Here is a 12,045-nt window from a genome sequence, read left to right on the forward strand (position 1 = left end):
ATTAGGGACCTGCCACAAAGACCTACTGACAATGGTGACCCAAATTCTTCCTTAGGTCCTTTGGGGGAAAAAAAAAAAGTGAGGTCTTCATTTACCTAAAAACGCTTTGGGTATGCAAACTTTTTTTTTTTTCTTTTAACAAAAGGAGATACTTATTTGCCTTTGTCAATAAGGATAATTTGAGGGTAGCCCTGCGGATTTTACAGCTGCTCGGCCACCAGAAGCCCACCTGCGATCACCGCAGGCCACTTGCCACAGCAGTTAGGGTAGGTGGAGAGCACACGTGTCTTGTTCCCTTGGTTTCCCAGGCACAGCGGGAGGGTTGGGCTCTCCAGGCACGGGGAGGACAACGTTCTTTCTTGGAGCTTCCGTGTGCGTCTCCCATTCCCAGTGGGTTCGAACTATTTAGACGGATCATTTGACCACCACGTAACCAGCCCTGTGCTGTGCTGGGGGAATGCAAAAAAAAAAAAAAAAAAAAGAAGAAGAAGAAGAAGCCAAACACTGGTCTAGGCAAAGCTAATGCAAGACGTACAGACACCGAAGACAGAATGGGGGAAGTGCTCTTTCCCTAAAGGCGGGAGTCGAGCTCTTTCCTAATAAGCAGCGGGAGGCTGCTGCCGGGAGGATAACACCCCATAACCAGGAGAACAAGGATGCATCGGCAGAAAAGGGCATCGCACATTGGGGGAGGAGCCCCGAGGGCCCTGGCCGGGAGCTCAGCGTGGGGGCCTGGGGCTGGGGGGAGGGAGAGAGCATGAGGTCAGCAAACACCCTGGTTCAGAGGAGCTTTCCCACCCGGTCAGGGATGTGCTTCGTTCTATGGGGAAAGGGTCTTGGGAGGAGCAAGTGCTGGGGAAGGGGGGGCTCGAGGGGCAGTTCGGGTGCCTGCTGGACACTGGCCCCAGGGCGAGAGGTCCTCAGATGCTGGACCTCCTCCGCCCGGGCCCCCACGGCCTCTGCAGGGGCACACGTGCAAGTAAGACATTTGAAGAGAACCCGTTTTTAGACCCTTGGCTCTTACGCGTCCTAAATGGTCTGTGTCCTTTTTTTTTTAAATTTTTGTTTAATTTTTATTTATTTATGATAGTCACACAGAGAGAGGGAGACAGAGACACAGGCAGAGGGAGAAGCAGGCTCCATGCACCGGGAGCCCGACGTGGGATTCGATCCCAGGTCTCCAGGATCACACCCTGGGCCAAAGGCAGGCGCCAAACCGCTGCGCCACCCAGGGATCCCAAGAATTTGTTTTTTTTTTAATTTTTTAAATTTATTTATGATAGTCACAGAGAGAGAGAGGCAGGGAACAAGCAGAGGGAGAAGCAGGCTCCATGCACGGGGAGCCCGATGTGGGATTCGATCCCGGTTCTCCAGGATCGCGCCCTGGGCCAAAGGCAGGCGCTAAACCGCTGCGCCACCCAGGGATCCGGTCTGTGTCCTTCTCTAAAACCGCCCCGTACCCCAAATCACACTTGAAAAAGAAAGCCATGGCCTCCCTGTCCTAAGCCAAACCCTTCTGCGGTGGGCGAGTCCCGCACCAGGGCCCCTGAGACCATGGGCTTGGCCTTCCCGTCTCACTCCCTCCATTAGCAAGGAAATGTGACCTTTGAGGGAGGTTCTGGATTCAGAACAACCGATGCAGACGAGATTAGTGCCTCTGATCCTTCACGGGCTCTTGCAAGGTTCCCACACAGAAGTTCTCATTACGCTTCAAAAAAAAGATTTATTTATGTATTTGTTTGAGGAGGGGCAGAGGGAGGGGCAGAGGGAGAGAAGCTCAAGCAGACTACCAGCCCCCCCCCCACCCTGGCCTGGAGCGGCGGACAGGGCAAGACTTGATCCCGCAACCCTGAGGTCATGACCCAAGCTGAAATTAAGAGTCAGACCCTTAACCTGGGCACCCAGGTGCGCCTTGTTAACATTTTCTGATTCGCAACACGACCTCATCCGCACGGCTCCCTTGCGGGTGCATAAGGGGCAGTTTAGGACTCCTAATGAGTTGAAAAGTGGAAAAATCACTAAGCTCAGTATCCTTTTCTTTTCTGGTTCTAGAAAAGAAATTGCTCCAAACCTTCCGAGGGGCCTGCACGCCGCCTCAACAGTCCCTGGGTGCCCAGCGGATTCCCCGGGGACTCCCTGCTCCCCGCAGCCCTGCTCTCGGGGCCGGGCCGGGGCAGGGGCCGTCTGTCCTCCCCACACCCACGTTTTCCTGCCGCCACCCTCCAGCCTGCTCACCTTCGTGGGCCAGCCCCCGGAGATGCCACACGTAGCAGGGACGAGAGAGCGGTTGGCACGGTGACCCGCACCCGCCCGTGCCCACACGCTGCCCTGCTGACCGCGCAGGCCGCTCCCCTCGTCTGTGCGGCCCAGAGGACCTGTGCCCACGAGCTCCTGCCGTCGGGGGCTCCGATGCCTGTTGCGGGTGCGCACGTCTTCCCAGAGCTCCTCACCCTCCTTACCCCCTTCTCTCCGTCCCAACTCCATCTAGGAAAGGGACATGCTGGTGCCGGTCCGGGGCAGGCGCCCTGGGGTGCTGGCAGGGGTCGCAGTCCAACGGGCCCCGTGGCTGCTTGCAAGCCCTGGACACGACTCCGCTGGTCGGAGATGACGAGAGAGCGGGGGCAGCGGGCTCTGGCCCCCATAGGAGGAGGAAGCTCTGCGACTCCAAACTTTTCTTCCCCAAAGTGCCTGTGAACCAACTCAAAGGGTAAACATCAATTTGGCGCTTTGAGGTTTTTTTTTTTTTGACATCTCACCTTTAGAATTTGGCCGGGTTCTCTCGTTCCACATGAAGGCCCAGTCATTCACCACCAGGGCAGCAGCCACTACGAGATATCCGCACCCCCTCGCCCCGCCGAAGTGTCATCGCAGGAAAAGGGCCAGCCTCCCTCGCAAAATGCATTTTTCTCTGGTTTCTCCAATATAGAGCATGCAGGGCAGCGTTAATGAAAGGCGCTCAGTGAAAAATAATATGTTAAGGCTGTTCGTGCCCATGACTTCCTGCCGCAGCCAGAAGTGTCAGGCCGCCCGCGCGCTGCTTACCCCGGGAGCTTCCTTGCCCTTCCCAGGGTGCAGGTGGGGTCTAATCGGAAAGAGTAAGACCTCGGCGTGATTACAGACATGGCGAGCGTTAAGCTCCGTAGTTACACGCTCGATAGCTACTAAGTGCAAAGAATTAATCCCAGGTGATTTGTGCTCGTGAGATAAATTCCAAGAATTTTGCTTTCACCAAAGGCAAGGAAGTGGAGATGGCAAGTAACAGGCGTGCCCAGTGGAGAGATTCTTCAAGAACTTCAGGAGAGACGGGCTTCGGGGCCGCCAGAGCCCAGCGCGCCCGTCGTGCGTCCCTCGGGCGGCCAAGACTCAGTCCCCATGGAGCTGCCGGCCCGTGACCTAAGGAGGAAACAGCCCCGGGAGGAGAGCCCCACGCCCACTCCTCCCACAGCACAGGACCCACGCACACCGCGGCCTCCCTTTCCACGACCAAGGAGCCGCGTCCAACCTCGAGGTCAGTACCCGGTGACAGTGCACACTTGACATAGGCGTGTCTGCCAGGCAACCGCGGCGGAAAACGCGCTCGATAGACAGTATTCAGCAGCACCAGTGCTCAGCGGGCGCCCGCTCCCGGCTCCGGGGACACGGTGACGAAGATAAGAGGTTTGTGCTCCCACGGAGCCAGCGTCGGCAGGAAGGCGAGGCCACGGGGCCTACGAGCACTGCCCGCACGTCCCAGGAGAGAGGAGCAGGGCCCCCCCCCCCCCGACAGCGCAGGGTCTGTCCCGCTCAGGCACCTGTGACCCGGGGCTCGGCCGGGACCTGGGCGATGTGGGGTGTGAGCACAGCAGGCGGCGAGCAAGGCCCGTCCGCCGGGCACAAGGCGCCTCCAGGCTGTCGGCTTCCTGGTGCCCTCGCTGCCGCGCACTTGCCGCTCACAGCCCGGCCTCTCCTGGCTCGGCTCCCGGTGGCCCGGCGGCTGCTGGCATGACCCGTGGACAACGAGCTGGCCCCCTGGACAGGGGCGTAGGCCAGCGAGGCCACGGCCCCTGCAGGTGCAGAGCCCGTGGGTCGTGACGGGTGACTGCGGCCCTGGGACGCTCACGCATGCAGGTGGCAGCCGGGTCACCGCCACTTCTACGCCCCATGGTTTCCAGCAAGACACAGCCTCAACCCCGTCAACGCCCAGGATTTTTGGAAAAACACCCATTTCCCTTAATGGTAAGATTTCCCATCTGACACCAGAGTAGCAGCCTCACTCTTAGTGTATGGTAGCGAAACACGCTGTTTATAGTCCATGAGTTCATAATTTCTGAAACAGGTTTTGTTTTTTTTTAAGGAAATTAGAAAAGTAAGAAGAAAAAGGAAACTCATGATACATGGGCTATATCATCATTCAAATAAAACCAGAGTTTATATTTGGGTTTATTATTTTGTTAACCATTTTTCTTATATATCATTTTGGGGTTTTGCTTTTTTCTTGTTCTTTATCTTTTTTTCTTTTTTTTTTTCTCTTTGAGAGAGAGTGCGAGGAGCAGAAGGAGAAAGAGAATTTTAAGCAGGTTCCATGCTCAGTGCAGAGCCTGACACGCGGCTTGATCTCAGGACCCTGAGATTGTGACCAGAGCCCAAATCAGGACTGACTGAGCCATCCGGCACCTCCTTCCTTCTTCTTTTATTTTTCTTTTTTCTCCTTCCTCCTTTTTTCTTCTTTTTTCTCCTTCTTTCTTCTTAATGTAACTAATTTGATATTCCTCATCTGACTCCGAGAGCTGTTTTGTCTATCTTTCTGTTTCTCTGAGTGCAGCTGACACGCACGCTGTGCTCACCCTCTCCAACCTGCCGCTGGACACCCGCCGCATCACGGCCCCGCGGACTACCCCCGGGCTGTACCCCTCACCCACGACGCCGTGTTATTCTCCTGTAATACTCTCACAAACACTTTCTGCCGTCACGACACAACTTCTGGAGACGTTACACTTAATGACACTCAATGCTCATCAAGTTGATGCCACCGTTTACCGTCCACCAGTCTTTCGCTGGACAACCAGGGCATGAGGAGCGTTCATCTTAACCTGAAACTTTTTCCAATTCTGAGATTTCCTCCGGGGCCCCCGGGTGGCTCAGTTGGTGGAACTCCCATCTCTTGGTTTCAGCGCAGGTCGTGACCCCAGGGGTGAGGGGCTGAGCCCCACGTCGGGCTCTGCGCTCAGAGAGGAGCCTGCTGGGGGGTCTCTCTCCTCTCTCCCTGCCCTTTCTCCCTCTGTCTCTCTCTCTCTTTCTAAAATGAATACATTTTATTTTTTTTATAAATTTATTTTTTTATTGGTGTTCAATTTGCCAACATACAGCATAACACCCAGTGCTCATCCCATCCAGTGCCTCCATCAGTGCCCGCCACCCAGTTACCCCCACCCCCCGCCCACCTCCCCTTTCCCCACCCCTAGTTCGTTTCTCAGAGTTAGGAGTCTCTCATGTTCTGTCTCCCTTTCTGACATTTCCCACTCATTTTTTCTCCTTTCCCCTTTATTCCCTTTCACTATTTTTTATATTCCCCGAATGAATGAGACCATATAATGTTTGTCCTTCTCCGATTGACTTAAAATGAATAAATAAATGTTAAAAAACGATAATGAGGATTATTTCCATACTGAAGACTCTTGGATGTGGCATAACTGGGTCAAAGATATCAACATGTCAGGATTCCTGAAAATTTATAGTCTAGATCGTGTCTTAAAATAGTGTGTCGATTTGTACTCCAGTTGACAATGTGTAAAAGTACTTGTCCCACCTCATCTTTGTCAGTTCTCGCTCTTTCTCTCTCTGTATTAATTTTTATTAATTTATTGGGGGGAGAAGATGCCTTAATTTGAATTTGTATGTGATTGATCTTTTTCCCATATTTTTTATTAGTTTCCTTTTATCTTTCATATACTGTCTATCACGTTCTTTGTCCGTTTTCAATTAGCCCTCTTTTATGCTTTTAGGGGAAAAGTTGTTCAGTTTTCCCCTTGAAACTTTTTAGCATATAAAACCTTTTCATTCTTTTGCTCTCAATTCTGCACCTCAATTCTCAATTCTCTCAATTATGCATGATATATAATATGACTTCCATTTGAGATGCTATTTAAAGGCAGCTCCTTTTTTTTTTTTTTTTAGCTACTTTTTATTTCAAATTAACTCAACTACCCTGAGACAGACTCTACGATGTATCTTTCTACTGGACTTATGTCTTTTCTTACATTCGTATAGCTTGCCTCCTTACCTTAAAATAATACACGTGGTGTGTACGTGTATTATATTTTTATATAAAAGTACAATGTGAGGCAGAGACAAAAAGAGGGGATAAACCTGCATTTGCTCTCTTTTGCTGTAGTCACCAGTTCAATAAAATATTCGGTGAAGTCATAGGTATCAATTATGTATGATATCCTTGTCCTTAGAAGCGAAAAAGTTGATGAATGAATGTAAAATAAAAATATTAAGTAATGAGAACTTATTTTTTTTAAAAAAAGCAAACGTGTAATTCATTTAAAATATTTGAAAGGTTATGTGTTGATATCCCTGAAAAATCATTTTAGAATCTTCCTTTGCAATTGCCTTCAGAATTAGCTTCTGAGTCTCCTTCATTTTACCACAAACAGTATCACACAGGTTGGTTACAATTGTTTTTCACCGATTCTGATTTAACCTACTTTGGGGGTTTCCGCTGGTGAAGTCCCGTCATCTCAGGGACCAGAGAATCGCCACGATGCATCTGTCCATTTCAGCCCCTACTCCCAAGCACCTAAGTGCACATCAAAAACCAAAATAGGGAGCAGGTTTGGGAAACAGAACATCCTTCTAGTAGGCACATGGCATCTGAAGGTGTCGGCTTCGACCAGGTCCCAGGTCATCTGCAGACGTGGCTCCTGGTAGAGATTCCAAGAGCAGGTGCTCCCTGGGCAACCAGGATCAGCAAACGTGATGGCCCTGCTTCCCGAATGTGCATTTGGAAAGTCCATTTTGCATCCTACCGTGAAGCTCAAATACTCAGAATGGCTTTCATTATTTTTTCAAAAACTAAGAAAAGCTGCAGAAGACTAAGGAAAGACTGAAATTAGGCTGCCTCATATTGGATTTAACAAGGTTTTGCCACCATTAACTGTGCACACAATTTTGAGCACTACCTTTTCTAATGAAACGGAACTAGTCAAGTCTACAAAAGCATCATGCCATGATTCAGAGAATTATCACACCGCAGTCCTTTGAGTTCAGAATGGCACGTACGCCAATATACATTCGTTCGGAAATTCCTTTTTTTTTTTTTCGTTCGGAAATTCCTAAGTTGCTCCCATTTTGAGGTAGAATCAGCAGTGTGATCGATTATTCATTTAAAACACACTCTTGAGGGATCCCTGGGTGGCGCAGCGGTTTGGCGCCTGCCTTTGGCTCAGGGCGCGATCCTGGAGACCTGGGATCGAATCCCACGTCGGGCTCCCGGTGCATGGAGCCTGCTTCTCTCTCTGCCTGTGTCTCTGCCTCTCTCTCTCTCTCTCTCTCTCTCTCTCTGTGACTATCATAAAAAAAAAAAAAACACTCTTGAAAAAATAAAATAAAAAATAAAACACACTCTTGGGCTCCCAGCAACAATGAACTCACGTCTGTAGAAGATGAATAATTTTTCTCTCTAATGACGAGAAGAAACCCAGTGCATCAGAAAAGTCATTGGCAAAATTATAAAAAGATACGTGCCAGCTGTTTCCGGTAGCCCGTAGAAAAGGGGAGAGAATAAAACAATTGGAAATGTTTGCCATATGTTGAGAGATGAGTGGTAGTGGAAAATATTCATAAACAAATGACTAACACTGTTCTGCATGTTATTCAGGTGCACAGATAAAACACATCCATCTCCTCAACATTGACTCTTCTGGATGCAAATTGTTCAAGGCTCTGACAGTCGCTTCCAGAGCCTTGTAATTCTGTGCACGCCCTGAACCGTCATTGGTGTCAGCGGCTCTGCCGCATAAGCGCTTTACAACTAAATCCCAACATCTGAGTTAGCATAAAACATTCTGCATAAGATAATTCATATTAAAGACGTTCCTTTTTAGTTTCCCAATTGGTGCTGCTGTTGCCTATATTTCAAATCAGCCTGGGAGTCTTTCTCATGGTTTTGTTTTTCCTTAGAAAGAGAGAGAGTGGCATGTGAGCAAGGGGCGGGCAGGGCAGGGCTGGGGGAGAGAACGTAAGCGGCTCCACGCCCAGCCCCAAGCCCCGCGTGGGGCTGGCCCGAGCTGAAATCAAGAGTCAGAGTCAGTCGCTTAGCTCACTGAGCCACCCACTCGAATTCCCTCCCCTGGCCATGTCCTGGTCCCCAACACACCCTCATCCTCTGCCTCGGGCAAGCTGCTTCTGCTGCAATGGCCGAGGCCAACTGCTTGACACAGGAGGGAAGGGATACAGGGTCTGCCCCCCTAAGGGTCGAATCAAGCTCGTGAGAAAGCCGCCGTTTCTCCTGCTCGTCTGTCAACAGGTAGGATAGATCACGCACGTCCCCCCGAGGACCCGCTGTCTTCCCCTGAGATTCGGCTTTGCCGAAGCAAGAGGTAATCGAGGGAACACAGTGGGCAGTAAAAGTCCTCCTAAGGAAAGGGAACCCAGGACGTGTACGACCCCTCCCAGTTGTTACTCTGTGGGTCAGTTGCGGAGAAACCAGACTGTGCCTTGGACATGCTGCTCGGGGTTCACACATTTGAGGGTGACGTTCCCGGGCTCATGGAAGATGATAGCTAAGGCTGCAGGACCCCAAGCATGACGTTGCTCTTGGCTGCGTGTGCGCACCTGCCTTCAGCTCCGGTCATGACCCCGGGGCCCTGGGATTGAGCCCTGGTCGGGCTCCCTGCGCAGCGCAGTCTGCTTCTCTCTCCACCCCTCCCTCTGCTCAGGCTCTGTCTCTGTCTCTCTGTCTCTCTGTCTCTGTCTTGTACATGCTCTCTCTCTCTCTCTCAAAAATAAGTAAATAAATAAATCTTTAAAAAAGAAAAGTCAAAAAAAATAAATAAAACTCCTTGAGAAGGGAAAACAATTCTGTTTAGGCTAGAAGCAGATTAAGTAATTGAGTCCTCAATTAGTTAATTGGCACATGGAATTATGGAAATTGGTGTTTTTGATTGGGAGGCACCCGAGCATTTAGTGGGTGGGGCCGGCATGGTAAGCACCCCACCAAGTATGTGCAGTGTGGTTCCCATGACAATGAATTTTCCCATACGCACAAGTCCAAGTAAGTGTCTGATTACGTAAGCAGGAAACGTGATAAAATTACCTGAGCCTCATATCTACTCCGTTTAACATATAAACACAAAATATCTTTTCACGGCTTTAACACACATTGGGTTTCCCAAGAACGCAGCCACCGTATGCATGTACTGGCGCATTGGGAGCTCGACCAAGACCTGACCACCTTTTCGGTGAACTTCCAATGCCAGGGTGTCCGCCTGCCTGCGTCACTGTCGCTGTGCAAGTGCAGATTCGTCTACGCTTACCCACCAAGGATCTCGAAATCCCACGTGGGAGGAGGAAGTGGTGACGATACGCAGCTGAGCACTGTCTTCTCATAAGCGCAGACTAGTTCATTAGAAATAGTCGTAAGTCGGGGCCTCCCGGGGGCTCCGCGGTGGAGCACCTGCCTCCGGCCCAGGGCGTGACCCCGGGTCCCGGAATCAAGTCCTGCATCGGGCTCCCCGCATGGAGCCTGCTTCTCCCTCTGCCTGGGTCTCTGCCTCTCTCTGTGTCTCTCATGGATAAATACGTAAAATCTTAAAAAACAAAATAAAAACCAAATAGGTGTAAGTATCGGACGACTTCACAACATCTTCTGGTTTAGTCAGGCCGGAAATACGTGTGCTCGTATCATGAATCACCATCCTATTACTTTCCTTTCTGGGATGGTCTGTGCCGGGCCGGGGGCCTCTCCTCCAGGGCCCCGGGTGCTTCCGCCACCACGAGAGCTCAGCACCACCCCGTTCCCAGCACCCGGCGGTCTCCAGGGGCTCCTCCCTGAGCGCCACCTGCACTAGGGGGGCTTTAGGCTCCCCCAGCGGCACGGCTCCCTGCGGGATCTGCCGAGCCTCCTACCAGCTGTCCCTCGGCCCGGCCTGCTGCCCTCTCTCTGGCAGATGTTGACCGAGACCCTGCCTACGTCGCCTCCTGCCCCCTGACAGCCACCTCGGCGCCACTTCCCGGGGACCCTGACCCAGGGCGTTACAGTGGGTTCTGCACGTTGGGTGGTCTGTGGACTGGCAATTTCCATCGAGGGTAGTAAACAGGCAAATTATAAAATATTTGTAGTAAAAAAGAAAGAAAGAAAGAAAGAAAGAAAGAAAGAAAGAAAGAAAGAAAGAAAGAAAGAAAAGGCGCTGCCTCCATTGTCACAAGCCAAGCAGGCGAGCCATCAGGCCTCCCTGCCTTTCCGGCCTCCCCCCCTCCCACCCCTGGGGCAGGCCCTGCTCTGGGGAGTGACAGGGTCACCCTCCCGCCCGGACCTGCCTTCCCGTCACCTCCACCCCGCCCGGCTGGACACTTCGGCCTCGGGCATGTTTCTTAGGTGTAAGATTTTCATCTAATTGTTAGGATCATAGGGTCGCGGTTCTTCTTGAACTGTCGAGGAGAGCTGGGGTGTGTGCACGTATGTGTGTGTGCGAGTGTGCGTGCACGTGTGCACATCTGTCCGTGTGTGCACGCCGCACGCGCAGGGAGCACCCGGAGAGTGAGGCTGGAGGCACCCCAGGGTTCAACCCAAAGCGGCACCAGGAGCCCGGCGAGCCCTGACCTTCTGCCCAGGGACGGCACCCCCGGTGACCCCCAGTTCCCCGCACCCCAATCCGCTCCTTTCCCCTCAGGAAGCCAGAGGGACGACGGCGACCCCGGGTCCCAACTATGCTCACGCCCACGGCTGACAGGTGACGGCGCCGGTGGGCCTTCCGCGCAGGGACGCGGGCAGGCATGGCGAGTCCCAGCAGGGCCCTCCCGTGTCCCCGGGGTGCTGGGCGGCAGCGGCTGGTGGGCGCTGCTGCAATGCTACGGATTAGAGACGCGGCACCCCGAGTGCAGTCTGCGGCCCGAGACGTCGGGGCTGTAACCGCTGGCTGGGAAGTGGGGTCAGGGCCGTGGCCCCGCCGCTGCGTGGCAGTGCCCCCTCCCTCCCACACTATTGAAACAAAAATGAGCAAAACCGAAACCTTAAGCCCCCAAGAAAGGCATCGGCTTAGAACGAAATGCCTTGTCCACTTGGCTTTCGTGTCATCAGCAAACAGACGTGGCCGTCACCTGGTTCACAGGCAGAGCCAGCTGGAGGATGACCGGCACATCCCTTTGCTCTGGGGCCCGTGCCCTGCCCAGAGAGCTTCTCCAGAAGCACGCGAGCTGCGGCCCCGCTAACCCCGGGGACATGGAGCACGAGCCCCACGCCGCCCCCTCCAGCCAAGGGCACGTCCCTATGTCCCAGGGCCCAAGCCACGGGTGCCGCAGCCCCCAGCAGGCCTCAGCCGAGATCCACCGGGTCCCCGGAGACGCCAGCAGCGCCAGGAGGCGACAGGGCCTCGAGCCGGGCTGGGCCCGAGCATGTTGTCGGCAGACCGTGGACTCCGGAGCCTTCGCGTCCAGCTGCGTGGCGAGGGCAGCCGCCTGGGGCTTCGGCTCGGCCACGGGACTGCGTGTGTACCCACGGCGCACCCGAGGCCCGTGTCCCGAGGCCAACAGTGCACCCGAGGCTCCAAGGCCCGAGTCCCGCCCCTGTGCCTGTGCTTCACCCACTCACCTGCCTGCAGCCTCTCTCTATATATATTTAATTAATTAATTAATTAACGGTGCTCAGACCTCGGAGCTCCCCGGGAGGTGGGGGGATGCAGGGACTCCTCTGAACACTGCTGAGCCCCGCGGTGTTGGCGGCACCTCCATGTTGGCCATGGGCTGCGCCGTCTGTCCACCTCCTTCTGTTACCTCCTTGGTGGGGCCTCCTGTGTCCACACACATTGCCCTGAGCCCCCCGTGTTCCCCGTGCCCCCTGTGCCT

Source organism: Vulpes lagopus, chromosome 8 (genome assembly GCF_018345385.1).
Source record: "Vulpes lagopus strain Blue_001 chromosome 8, ASM1834538v1, whole genome shotgun sequence".
Lineage (NCBI taxonomy): Eukaryota > Metazoa > Chordata > Mammalia > Carnivora > Canidae > Vulpes > Vulpes lagopus.